The sequence below is a fragment of the Carcharhinus amblyrhynchos genome, unplaced genomic scaffold (assembly GCF_965287045.1).
Source record: "Carcharhinus amblyrhynchos unplaced genomic scaffold, sCarAmb.v2.hapA scaffold_38, whole genome shotgun sequence".
In the NCBI taxonomy this organism is placed as follows: domain Eukaryota; kingdom Metazoa; phylum Chordata; class Chondrichthyes; order Carcharhiniformes; family Carcharhinidae; genus Carcharhinus; species Carcharhinus amblyrhynchos.
This window is the reverse complement of record NW_027649779.1, coordinates 4,443,372-4,454,609: the sequence shown is the minus strand read 5'-3', so window position 1 is coordinate 4,454,609 and position 11,238 is coordinate 4,443,372.

The window sequence follows — 11,238 nt, the reverse complement described above, 5'->3', positions numbered from 1 at the left end:
TTATTTCAGTTTTCAGTGTAAAATGTATGAGGCATTTTTGTTATAATATAATTGTGGTTAATAGTTTCCCAGAGTTCAAATTTCATTTATAAATAAGAAGCTTGTTTTATTTCTTATTCACATTTGTTAATTCCTCTTCCTATTAATGCCCTGTTTTCTATTTTTGGTGTATGTAACAGATGTACAAATATTGACGGATTCCCTGTCTATGTGTTCTATTTTCAATGTAAAGTTCGATCGTTATGTTCACTTTTCTAACTTTTCAAAAAAAAGTTGTAAAATCTCTGAATTTTTAAAATAAACATTGAATAAAAATTTAACCGTCTCCGGCTTGGCTCAATTCCGTTCTCTAAAACCCAACAACTCCGCTCCATTTCCCTATTATAAGGTTTCCCCCACCACCGCAATCCGCGCCCCACCAGCCCAACCACCACCCCCCCCCCTCCCACTTTCCCAGACAGGCATGTCCCCCCAGTCATGTATGGGATGTGGTTGAACTCAAAGCCCTTCCGTCAGAGTCACTGCGCCACCCAGTGATCCATCCGCGTAAAGACACCTTCATCTCTGCCTTTTTATGATAAAATCCTGAGACAGAATGAATGAACAATGAGGAGACATCGGTGATTTCATTCATAAACTAGTTCGTCACTGACAAGTTTCAGATAATCCTAAACAGCAAAGGCTCTGCTTCATCAGAGGCCGATGCAAGGCAGTGCTAGGCAGAAAATAGTTCCCTTTACACTGCCCCTTAAAAACACTATTAGAGTCGCTGCAGCATGGATTGAGAGAACGAATCTCTGTACATTTTCCGATGAAACAATTTCAAGGCAGGCATACAACAAGCTAGATAGAGAACACATATGGAGATGTGGTGCAAACCATGAGGTGAAACGAAGAGACTGATGTGTATTTCAAACAAGCACATAATCGATTACAAATTTCCAAATTGTGACTGGTGTTATGGGATAATTTGAAGAGTCCAGTACTGTCTTTAACTACAGACAATATCAAACTCACGAGGCAGATAAACCTCCACAACTCTCCGTGCAGGAGCAAGGCGTGAAATACAGGTGTCAGTACAAGTGGACAGTGTCATGGACCCTGCCAAGACTCAGGCCTGAAGGGGGCTGAGTAACGAGGGGTTTGTAGGGAGAGGGAGCTGACAGGAGTGTCTGAGGTGGGAGTGGAACTGAGTGGGCTGTCTAAGTGGTGAGGGGGTTGAGTAGGGTTCTGATGGTGTGGGTGGTTGTGTGAGGAGCCTGAGGAGGAGATGGCTGAGTGAGGATCTGAGGGGGACAGGGTCGAGTGGGGTTTTGAGGATGGGGCGGGTGAATGAGGAGTCTGGGGGGGGACGGGTGTGGGTGGGGTGCTGAGGGTAGGCAGGGCTGATTGAGGTGTCTGAGAGTGAAAGAGGCTGAGTGGGTGTCTGAGGGAGAAGAAGACTTCCAGAGGATTATGGGATAGGGTCTGGCTGGGACTGTTGTGGCCCATTTGAACTGGCGCAGGCCCGATGGGCCAAATAACTTCCTCCTGCACGGTTGGAATTCTATGATTCTATGACATAAACACGGATTGCTACTGATTAACACGGGATGGAATTGTCCTATCCCGCCCATTATGATTCCCATGGCAGGCGAGACACAGATCATATAAAAGACCGCTGACCTCAGGCGGAACGAACACGGCCGGAAAATCATAGAGTCACTGAGGTTTACAGCATGGAAACAGGCCCTTCGGCCCAAATTGTCCATGCTGCCTTTTTTCATCCACCGCTAAGCTAGTCCCAATTGCCGGCATTTGACCCATTTTCATCTATCTTATCCATCTAACTGACTTCATGTTTTTTTCACTGTCAAAACTGTACCCACCTCTACTCCCTCTGGCACCTTTTCCAGGCACTCACTAACCTCTGTGTGAAACAATTGCCCACCCAGACCCATTTGCATCTTCTCCTCTCACCTTCAGCCTATTCCCTCTAGTTTTAGATTCCCCTACTTTTGGGAAAAGATATTGACTATCTAGCTGATCTGCGCCCCTCATTATTTTGTAGACCTCCATAAGGTCACCCCTAGGCTTTCTGCACAGCCGGGAAAAAGTTCCAGTCTATCACGTTTCTCCTTCAAACACAAACAATCAAGTCCCTATACCCTCCTAGTGAATATTTTCTGAACTCTTTTTAGTTTAATAATATCCTTCCTGTAACAAGGTGACCAGAGCTGTACAGAGTATTCCGAGTGTGGCCTTACCAATGTCTTGTACAACTTCAACAAGTTGTCCCAATTCCTTTATTCGCTGTTCTGACCAAGGAAACCAAGTATGCTGATTTCATTCCTCACAACTCTACCCAACTATGACTCCACTTTCAAGGAGCTATGAACATGTACCCTCCCAGATTTCTTGGTTCTCGAACCGTCCCCAATACCTTAGCATTAAGTAAGTGCTGCCCTGGTTCGATCTATCAAATGCATCACCTCGCATTCATCTAAATTAAACTCCATTTGTCATTCATCAATCCACTGGCCCAATTGATCAAGACCCCATTACAATTAGAGATAACCTTTTTTTCACTATCCACTATGCCACCAATCTTGGTGTCAACTGAAAGCTTAGTAACCATGCCTCCTAAATTCTCATCCAAATCATTAATATAAATGACAAATCACAATGGACCCACCCATGGTGCCAGAAGTCACAAGTTAATTTCTCCAAGATTTTGGGTTCAGACTTTCCCCATTTCTTTCACTGATGCGATGCTGACAGCTCTACATTTCCAGGTTTAAAATGTTCTCCCTTTACGGACAAGCTGGGGGGACTTTTGCATAATGTGTTCCTTTCTTTGTTACAATCCCATATCCCAGCAGCATTGAAAGATACTGGTCAACCCTCCCGGCATTTCCAAAATTCCTTCCATCAGGAACGCTCACACAGACCCAGAATTATTTTGTGATGCATTCACAAAAAAAAATTTGAATGGAAAATATTAACCTGTTTGTTCAGTGACTGTAATTAACGTCGGAATTAATTCAACCAGTCCTAATCGTGTCTCTGGAGCATTCCCATCCAGGCATCATAAAGGGGTTATGCACGGTGTCATTGGGAGTGTCACAGTGATAAGCGGCTCCACAGAGAGGGAGTCGAGGGATCAACATTAGGAGAAAGAAATTGCAAGCTTTCTGCAATGGACCTGAATCCAGGAAAGGTAGATCTGGACGTTCCCATAATGGTTCAGCATCTGAGGGGCAGAGATCTGAATGTTACAACAATTGAGAGGAGTTTATACTCGATACTTTACAGGCTTTCTCTAGATTGGCTGCCTACAATTCATCGTGTTGAATATGTCCTGAAACTGATTCGATACTTTTACTATCCAATCCTGGCTATTGTTGGTGTCCCCGGTAAGTTTCTCCACTGATTATGAATGAAGTAACCCGTGTTTAACTCTGCCACTCTTGCCGTCTGCTCTACCCTGTTTGCGACTGTTGCTTGTGGTCTGAGTCCTTATTGAGTTATCACATCTAAAAAGCGTGGATCACTACGTTAATGATGCCTGTGTTGTGAAGTTGAGTTTGTAAAGATGTAAAAGATGTTTAGAAAGATGAAAAAGAATTGCAAAAACCGGTAGGAGCGGGGAAAAGTGTGCGATCACTTTAAAAATGTTATTTTCTTTGACGCTAAGATGTTTAAACTGCAGAATGTACAGAAACTCTAAGTTGCAACACTTATTCCAGAGGCCAAAAACATAGGGGCTGTTTTGGTAACCGGCACAGCAGGTTTTGCATTGTGGTCAGCACAGTATGAAGTCTCACAACACCAGGTTAAAGTCCAACAGGTTTATTTGGTACCATGAGCTTTTGGAATTTTGCTGTTTCTTCAGGCGTGTGAAGAGCTATGTTCAAAAACGGGACATATAAAGACACAAACTCAATTAACAAAATAATGGTTGGAATGTGAGTCTTTCCAGGTAAGCAAGTCTGAAAGACACAGACAATGTGAGTGGAGAGGGGGTTAAGCATAGGTTAAAGAGGTGTGTATTGTCTCCAGCCAGGGCAGTTAGTGAGATTTTGCAAACCCAGGCAAGTCGTGGGGGTTACAGATCGTGTGACATCAACACAAGATCCCAGTTGAGGCCATCCTCAGGTGTGAGGGACTTGGCTATCAGTCTCTGTTCAGCGAATCTGCACTGTCGTGTGTCATGAAGGTCGCCTTGGAGAATGCGTACGTGAAGATCAGAGGCTGGGTGTCCATGAGTGCTGAAGTATTCCCCAACTGGAATACTCCTGGTGATCGACAACCTGGGTTTGCAAAATCTCACTAACTGCCCTGACTGGAGACAATACACATCTCTTTAACCTGTGTTTGGCCATCTCTCCACTCACATTGTCTGTACCTTTAAGACTTGATTATCTCTATAGACTCACATTCCAACCAGTATTTTGTAAATTGAGTTTGTGTCTTTATATGCCCTGTTTGTGAACAGAACTTCCACTCACCTGATGAAGGGACAGCGCTCCAAAAGCTTGTGCTGCCAAATAAACCTGTTGGACTTGAACCTGGTGTTGTGAGAATTCTTACTGTGCTTACCCCAGTCCAACGCTGGCATCTCCACATCATGGTTTTGCATTGTGCCAGCTGATGTATTTAAATAAAACACACAGCTAAAAGGGACCTATTTGAAGTTATTATTGTGGCCAACCTCAAGCCAATCTGAGTCCAGGGTTGTTGACAGGTCATTAGGATTATATAAAAAAAAACACACAACTGCCTTCAGGGCAGATCCACCAGTGCTTGAGCCAGGAGTACAACCAGAAGTGGGACCCGATCACCTGAAGCAGTTAGATTTCAGACAGCCATGGGGAGAGATTACTTCTCTCAATGGGTGGTGAATCTGTTGAATTCATTATCGGAGAGAGCGGTGGACGTTAGGACTTGATGAACTTAAGGAGACAGACAGAACTTTGAATATTAATGGATTAGAGCGTGGGCTGGGGGTGCGGTTCATGGGGGAGGGCAGCACTGCTTGGGAATGGGAAGGGAGGGAGGGGGCTGGGTAGTATCGTACTTGCTGTGCCCCTGATCGAACATAGAACACTACAGCACAAACAGGCCCTTCGGCCCACAAGTTGTGCCGATCACATCTATACCTACCAAGCCATAGAATTATCTCTAACTTCCAATGCCATTTCATCCCATATACTCATCCAGAAGTCTTTTAAATGACCCCAGCGAGTTCACCTCTACCACCACTGACGGCAGCCGATTCCACTCACTCACCACCCTCTGAGTGAAAAACTTACCCCGAACATCTCCTCTGTACCTGCTTCCCAGCACCTTAAACCTGTGTCCTCTCGTATCAACCATTTCAACCCTGGGAAATAGCCTCCGAGAATCCACCCTATCTATTCCTCTCAACATTTTACAAAATTTCTATAAGGTCGCCTCTCAACCTTCGTCTCTCCAGGGAGAAGAGACCTAGCTCCCTCAACCTATCTTCATAAGGCATGCCTCCCAATCCAGGCAACGTCCTTGTAAATCTCCTCTGCATCCTCTCAATAGCTTCCACATCCTTCCTGTAGTAAGCCGACCAGAACTGCACACAGTACTCCAAGTGGGGTCTGACAAGGGTCCTATAAAGTTGCAGCATTACCTCCTGACTCCTAAACTCAATGCCTCGATTAATGAAGGCCAGTACACCATACGCCTTCTTGACTACATCCTCCACCTGCGAGGCCTATGTAAGAGTCCTACGGACCCAGGCCCCAAGATCCTTCTGCCCTTCACCCCAGCTAAGACTGCTACCCTTGATATTGCACTCCTGCATCCTTTTAGTCCTGCCAAAATGGACCACTACACATTTATCCGTGTTGAAGTCCAGCTGCCACTTCTCCGCCCAGTCTTGCATCCTATCTATGTCACGCTGCAACTTCTGACATCCCTCCAGACTATCCACAGCACCACCAACCTTCGTATCGTCGGCGAACTTCCTAACCCATCCCTCCACTTCCTCATCTAGGTCATTTATGAAAATGACAAACAGCAAGGGTCCTAGAACAGATCCCTGGGGCATTCCACTGGTGACCGACCTCCATGCAGAAAAAGACCCATCCACAACCACTCTCTGCCTTCTGAAGGCAAGCCAGTTCTGGGTCCACAAGGCCAAAGCCCCTTGGATCCCATGCCTTCTCACCTTCTCAAGAAGTCTTGCATGGGGGACCTTATCAAACGCCTTGCTATAGTCCATGTAAACCACATCCACCACTCTTCCTTCATCAATGTGTTCAGCCAAGATAGTTAAGGGTTTACTTGGCAATTGTCCAGAAGGCCTATTCCACTGGGAAGCTGTGCTGTGCCTGCTACCATCTGGCCAACTTACATCAGATCATAGATTCACAGAAAACAAAATAGGGGGAAAAAGCTCGAGTGACTTCGGGTTTTATTTTCAAGGTGCAGACTGTACGGCCACGTTAATGACATCTGCGGACCTGTTGCGGAAATAGGTGAACTGTAGTGGATCCAAGCAATCTGGGAGGTTGGAACTGATTCTTGCCATGACTAACCTCCTGGTGCATCACATAATATTGGACAAATGTGTCACTGGAAAATCGTCATTAAGGCAGGCTGCTTGGTTTTTCTTTGGTAGTGGCCTTGGTTTGAGTATATTTTTTTTACTTGGCGCATGGATCAGCGACTTTCCTACTGAGAGAGGACTCACTGTGCTTCACTGGTTCAGTACATAGAACATAGAACATAGAACATTACAGCGCAGAACAGGCCCTTCGGCCCACGATGTTGCGCCGACCAGTTACAAAAACAATGACCCACTAGCCTATACCAATCCCTTTTCGTCCATAAACCTATCCAGAGATCTCTTAAACGCCCCCAAACTAGACGCATTTACAACTGCAGCAGGCAGGGCATTCCAATCCCTCACCACCCGCTGGGTAAAGAACCTACCCCTGACATCCGTCCTGTAGCTACCCCCCCTTAATTTAAAGCCATGCCCCCTCGTGCTAGCTTTCTCCATCCGAGGAAAAAGGCTATCACTATCCACCCTATCTAAACCTCTAATCATCTTATATGTTTCAATAAGATCCCCTCTTAGCCGCCTTCTTTCCAACGAAAACAACCCTAGATCCCTCAGTCTCTCCTCATAGGACCTCCCCACCATACCAGGCAACATCCTAGTAAACCTCCTCTGCACCCTCTCCAACGCCTCCACATCCTTCTTGTAATGCGGGGACCAGAACTGCACACAGTACTCCAAGTGCGGCCGCACTAGAGTAGTGTACAGTTGCAACATTACACTGCGACTCCTAAATTCAATCCCCCTACCAATAAACGCCAAGACACCGTACGCCTTCTTGACAACCTTATCTACTTGATTCCCAACTTTCAGGGATCTATGTACACACACACCTAGATCCCTCTGTTCATCCACACTATTCAAAGTCCTCCCGTTAGCCCTATACTCGACACATCTGTTGCTCCTACCAAAGTGAATTACCTCACACTTCTCCGCATTAAATTCCATCCGCCACCTCTCGGCCCAGCTCTGCAACCTATCTAAGTCTCCCTGCAGACTATGACACCCTTCCTCACAATCTACCACACCTCCAACTTTGGTGTCATCAGCAAATTTACTAATCCACCCAACTATACCCTCATCCAGATCATTAATAAAAATTACAAACAACAGTGGCCCCAAAACAGATCCCTGAGGCACACCACTCGTAACTGCACTCCATGATGAATATTTACCATCCACCACCACCCTCTGTCTCCTATCTGATAGCCAATTCCTGATCCAACTTCCTAGATTACCCACAATCCCATACATCTGCATTTTCTGCAGAAGCCTACCATGGTGAACCTTATCAAACGCCTTACTAAAATCCATGTATACCACGTCAACTGCCTTACCCCCATCCACCTCTTTGGTCACCTTCTCAAAAAACTCAATAAGGTTAGTAAGGCACGACCTACCTGCTACAAAACCATGCTGACTATTTCTAATCAATTCATTACACTCCAAATAACTATAAATCCTATCCCTAATAATTTTTTCTAAAACCTTGCCCACAACAGAAGTAAGACTCACCGGTCTATAATTCCCGGCAAAGTCTCTGTTCCCCTTCTTAAACAATGGGACAACATTCACTATCCTCCAATCCTCCGGGACTACACCAGAGACCAATGACGACCTGAAGATCTGAGCCAGAGGCTCTGCAATCACCTCTCTAGCCTCCCAGAGAATCCTAGGGTAGATCCCATCCGGACCAGGGGACTTATCTATTTTCAGCCCCTCAAGAATTTCCAGCACATCCTCTTTATCAACCGTAATACTGTCTATTTTACACCCCTGCAACCCAATGTCCTCCTCAGCTATATTCATGTCCCCCTGCGTGAACACCGAAGAGAAATATTGGTTCAATACTTCTCCAATCTCCTCCGGTTCCACACACAACTTCCCCCTGCTGTCTGTAACTGGCCCTAATCTTGCCCTGACCAACCTTCTGTTCTTGACATACTTATAGAACGCCTTAGGATTCTCCTTAATCCTATCAGCCAAAGTCTTCTCATGTCCTCTTTTAGCCCTTCTCAACTCACTCTTCAACTCCCTCCTAGCCAATCTAAAGCTTTCTAGTGCACTATCTGAGCCCTCCAATCTCATCCGAACATAAGCCTCCTATTTCTTTTTAACCATCGACTCAACTCTTTTAGTGCACCACGGTTCCCTAGATCTACCAAATCCACCATGCCTGACAGGGACATACCTATCAAGGACTCGCAGTAGCTGCTCCTTGAAAAAACTCCACATTTCAGACGTTCCCAGTCCCTGTAATCCCCTAATCCAATCCATGCTTCCTAATTCACTCCTGATAGCCTCATAATCGCCCTTACCCCAGCTAAAATTGCTGACCCGAGGTTCATGCCTATCTCTTCCCATCACTAAGGTGAACGTAACCGAATTGTGGTCACTATCACCAAAATGCACACCAACTTCCAAGTCTAGCACCTGGTCTGGCTCATTTCCCAGCACCAAATCCAATATAGCCTCACCTCTAGTTGGCCTGTCTACATACTGAGACAAAAAACCTTCCTGCACGCTTTGTACAAACACTGACCCCTCTAGCGAGCTAGAACTATAGCAACTCCAATCAATATTCGTAAAGTTAAAGTCCCCCATAACAATTACCCTATTACTTTCACTCCTAACCAGGATTGTCTCCGCAATCCTTTCCTCAACCTCTCTAGAACTTTTAGGAGGCAGCAAAAAAAATACACTGGGCACTATGAAAGGTAGCTATACACTGAACCCCGATGCTTTGAAAGCAAACCCTCTGTGTCATTCGAGTGTGAGATTATTATTTCTTCCAGTGTTGTGCGTTCAGTGGCCACAATGCTGTGGTCTCTCCTACAGGATATAATCATTTGTAAATATTATAGAGATTCTGAACTGTCGAGGCATTAGGATCTCTCTCTGCCAACTGCTGGTACTGTCCAGAGGAAAGGGTGAAACCAGCACTGTTTGGTACCAGCTCTGCTGCAGGGCTTGTCAGTAGCTATCTGAAAGGTGACAGATTACTGCCTACAGGACTCCACTCTGTATTTTCTGTCAGAGTTACCCCCACAGCCTTCTCACACTCCAAATCCCCCATAAGGTAGAAAGACTATTTACCTAGAGCTGAGTGAGGGTCAATTTTGAGGACCCCCAGAAAACTCTTTCCAAAATGTATACCATTTTGTACCTACCATGGAGCATCATATTGGTCATGATGTGGGTATGCCGGCGTTGGACTGGCGTAAACACAGTAAAAAGTCTGAGAACACCAGGTTTTAGTCCAACCTATTTATTTGATAATATTCTCACTAGCTTTCGGGGTTACCCCCTTCGTCAGGTGAATGGAGAGTTCTGGCCTCAGACAGAGCATATAAAGCACAGACAGTTTAGAGATTACTGATTAAAATGCGAATCCTTACACCTAACCTGCTGTTCAAGACCTGAAGTGGCTGATAATGTGAGTGGAAGGAGCACTGATCACAGTTTAAAGAGATGTGTATTGTCTCCAGACAGTACAGTAAGTGAGGTTTTGCAAACCCAGGCAAGTCACGGGGGTTACAGATAGTGCGACATGAACCCAAGATCCCTGTTGAGACCGTCCTCATGTGTGCGGAACTTGGCTATCAGTCTCTGCTCAGCGACTCTGCGCTGTCGTGACAGCTATCAGTCTCTGTTCAGCGACTCTGCGCTGTTGTGACAGCGCAGAGTCGCTGAACAGAGACTGATAGCCAAGTTCCGCACACATGAGGACGGTCTCAACAGGGATCTTGGGTTCATGTCGCACTATCTGTAACCCCCGTGACTTGCCTGGGTTTGCAAAACCTCACTTACTGTACTGTCTGGAGACAATACACATCTCTTTAAACTGTGATCAGTGCTCCTTCCACTCACATTGTCAGCCACTTCAGGTCTTGAACAGCAGGTTAGGTGTAAGGATTCGCATTTTAATCAGTAATCTCTAAACTGTCTGTGCTTTATATGCTCTGTCTGAGGCCAGAACTCTCCATTCACCTGACGAAGGGGGTAACCCCGAAAGCTAGTGAGTATATTATCAAATAAATAGGTTGGACTAAAACCTGGTGTTGTCAGACTTTTTACTGCATCATATTGGCACAGTGGTGTTAGTGCGAGTGGGTGAAACGACCATTACGGACTCAGGGTGTAGTTCAATAAAGGCACAGCTTTATTTTCTTTTTCGTCAACGGAGGCACAGTCAGGACATACAATCGGACTGTCCCGAAAGCACACTAAACACCCGCCGTATGGGGCTACAGTTATACCTGATCTTCGGTGTAGTATGCGATTCAAATGTTAATACTTTATTTACAGTATTTGACTTCAGCCATCCTGTTTCAATGTTTTTGAGTGTTGGGACAATTGTTTTAAGTGTGTGTTAATCATTTTTGTCTGATTGGTTATTAATGGTCTAGAATCTCTGAGGTTTGAACCATAAGGTGTGTCATTGATCTCCAAAGATGTTTAAGGGGCCAGGGACGTTTCCTTAACTATGCTAATTTTAGGTGTCTCCATGGGTTGTTTGACTGTTTTAGAAGTGCTGATTTTGATGGGGTGGGATTTTTTTTTTTAAATTTAGTTCCTGTCGGTGCCATCCTGTCCAGCTTCCCTTGTGTGCTCGCCCTCATTTGCATTCTAAAAGTATGCTCTTGCCTACTGATCGG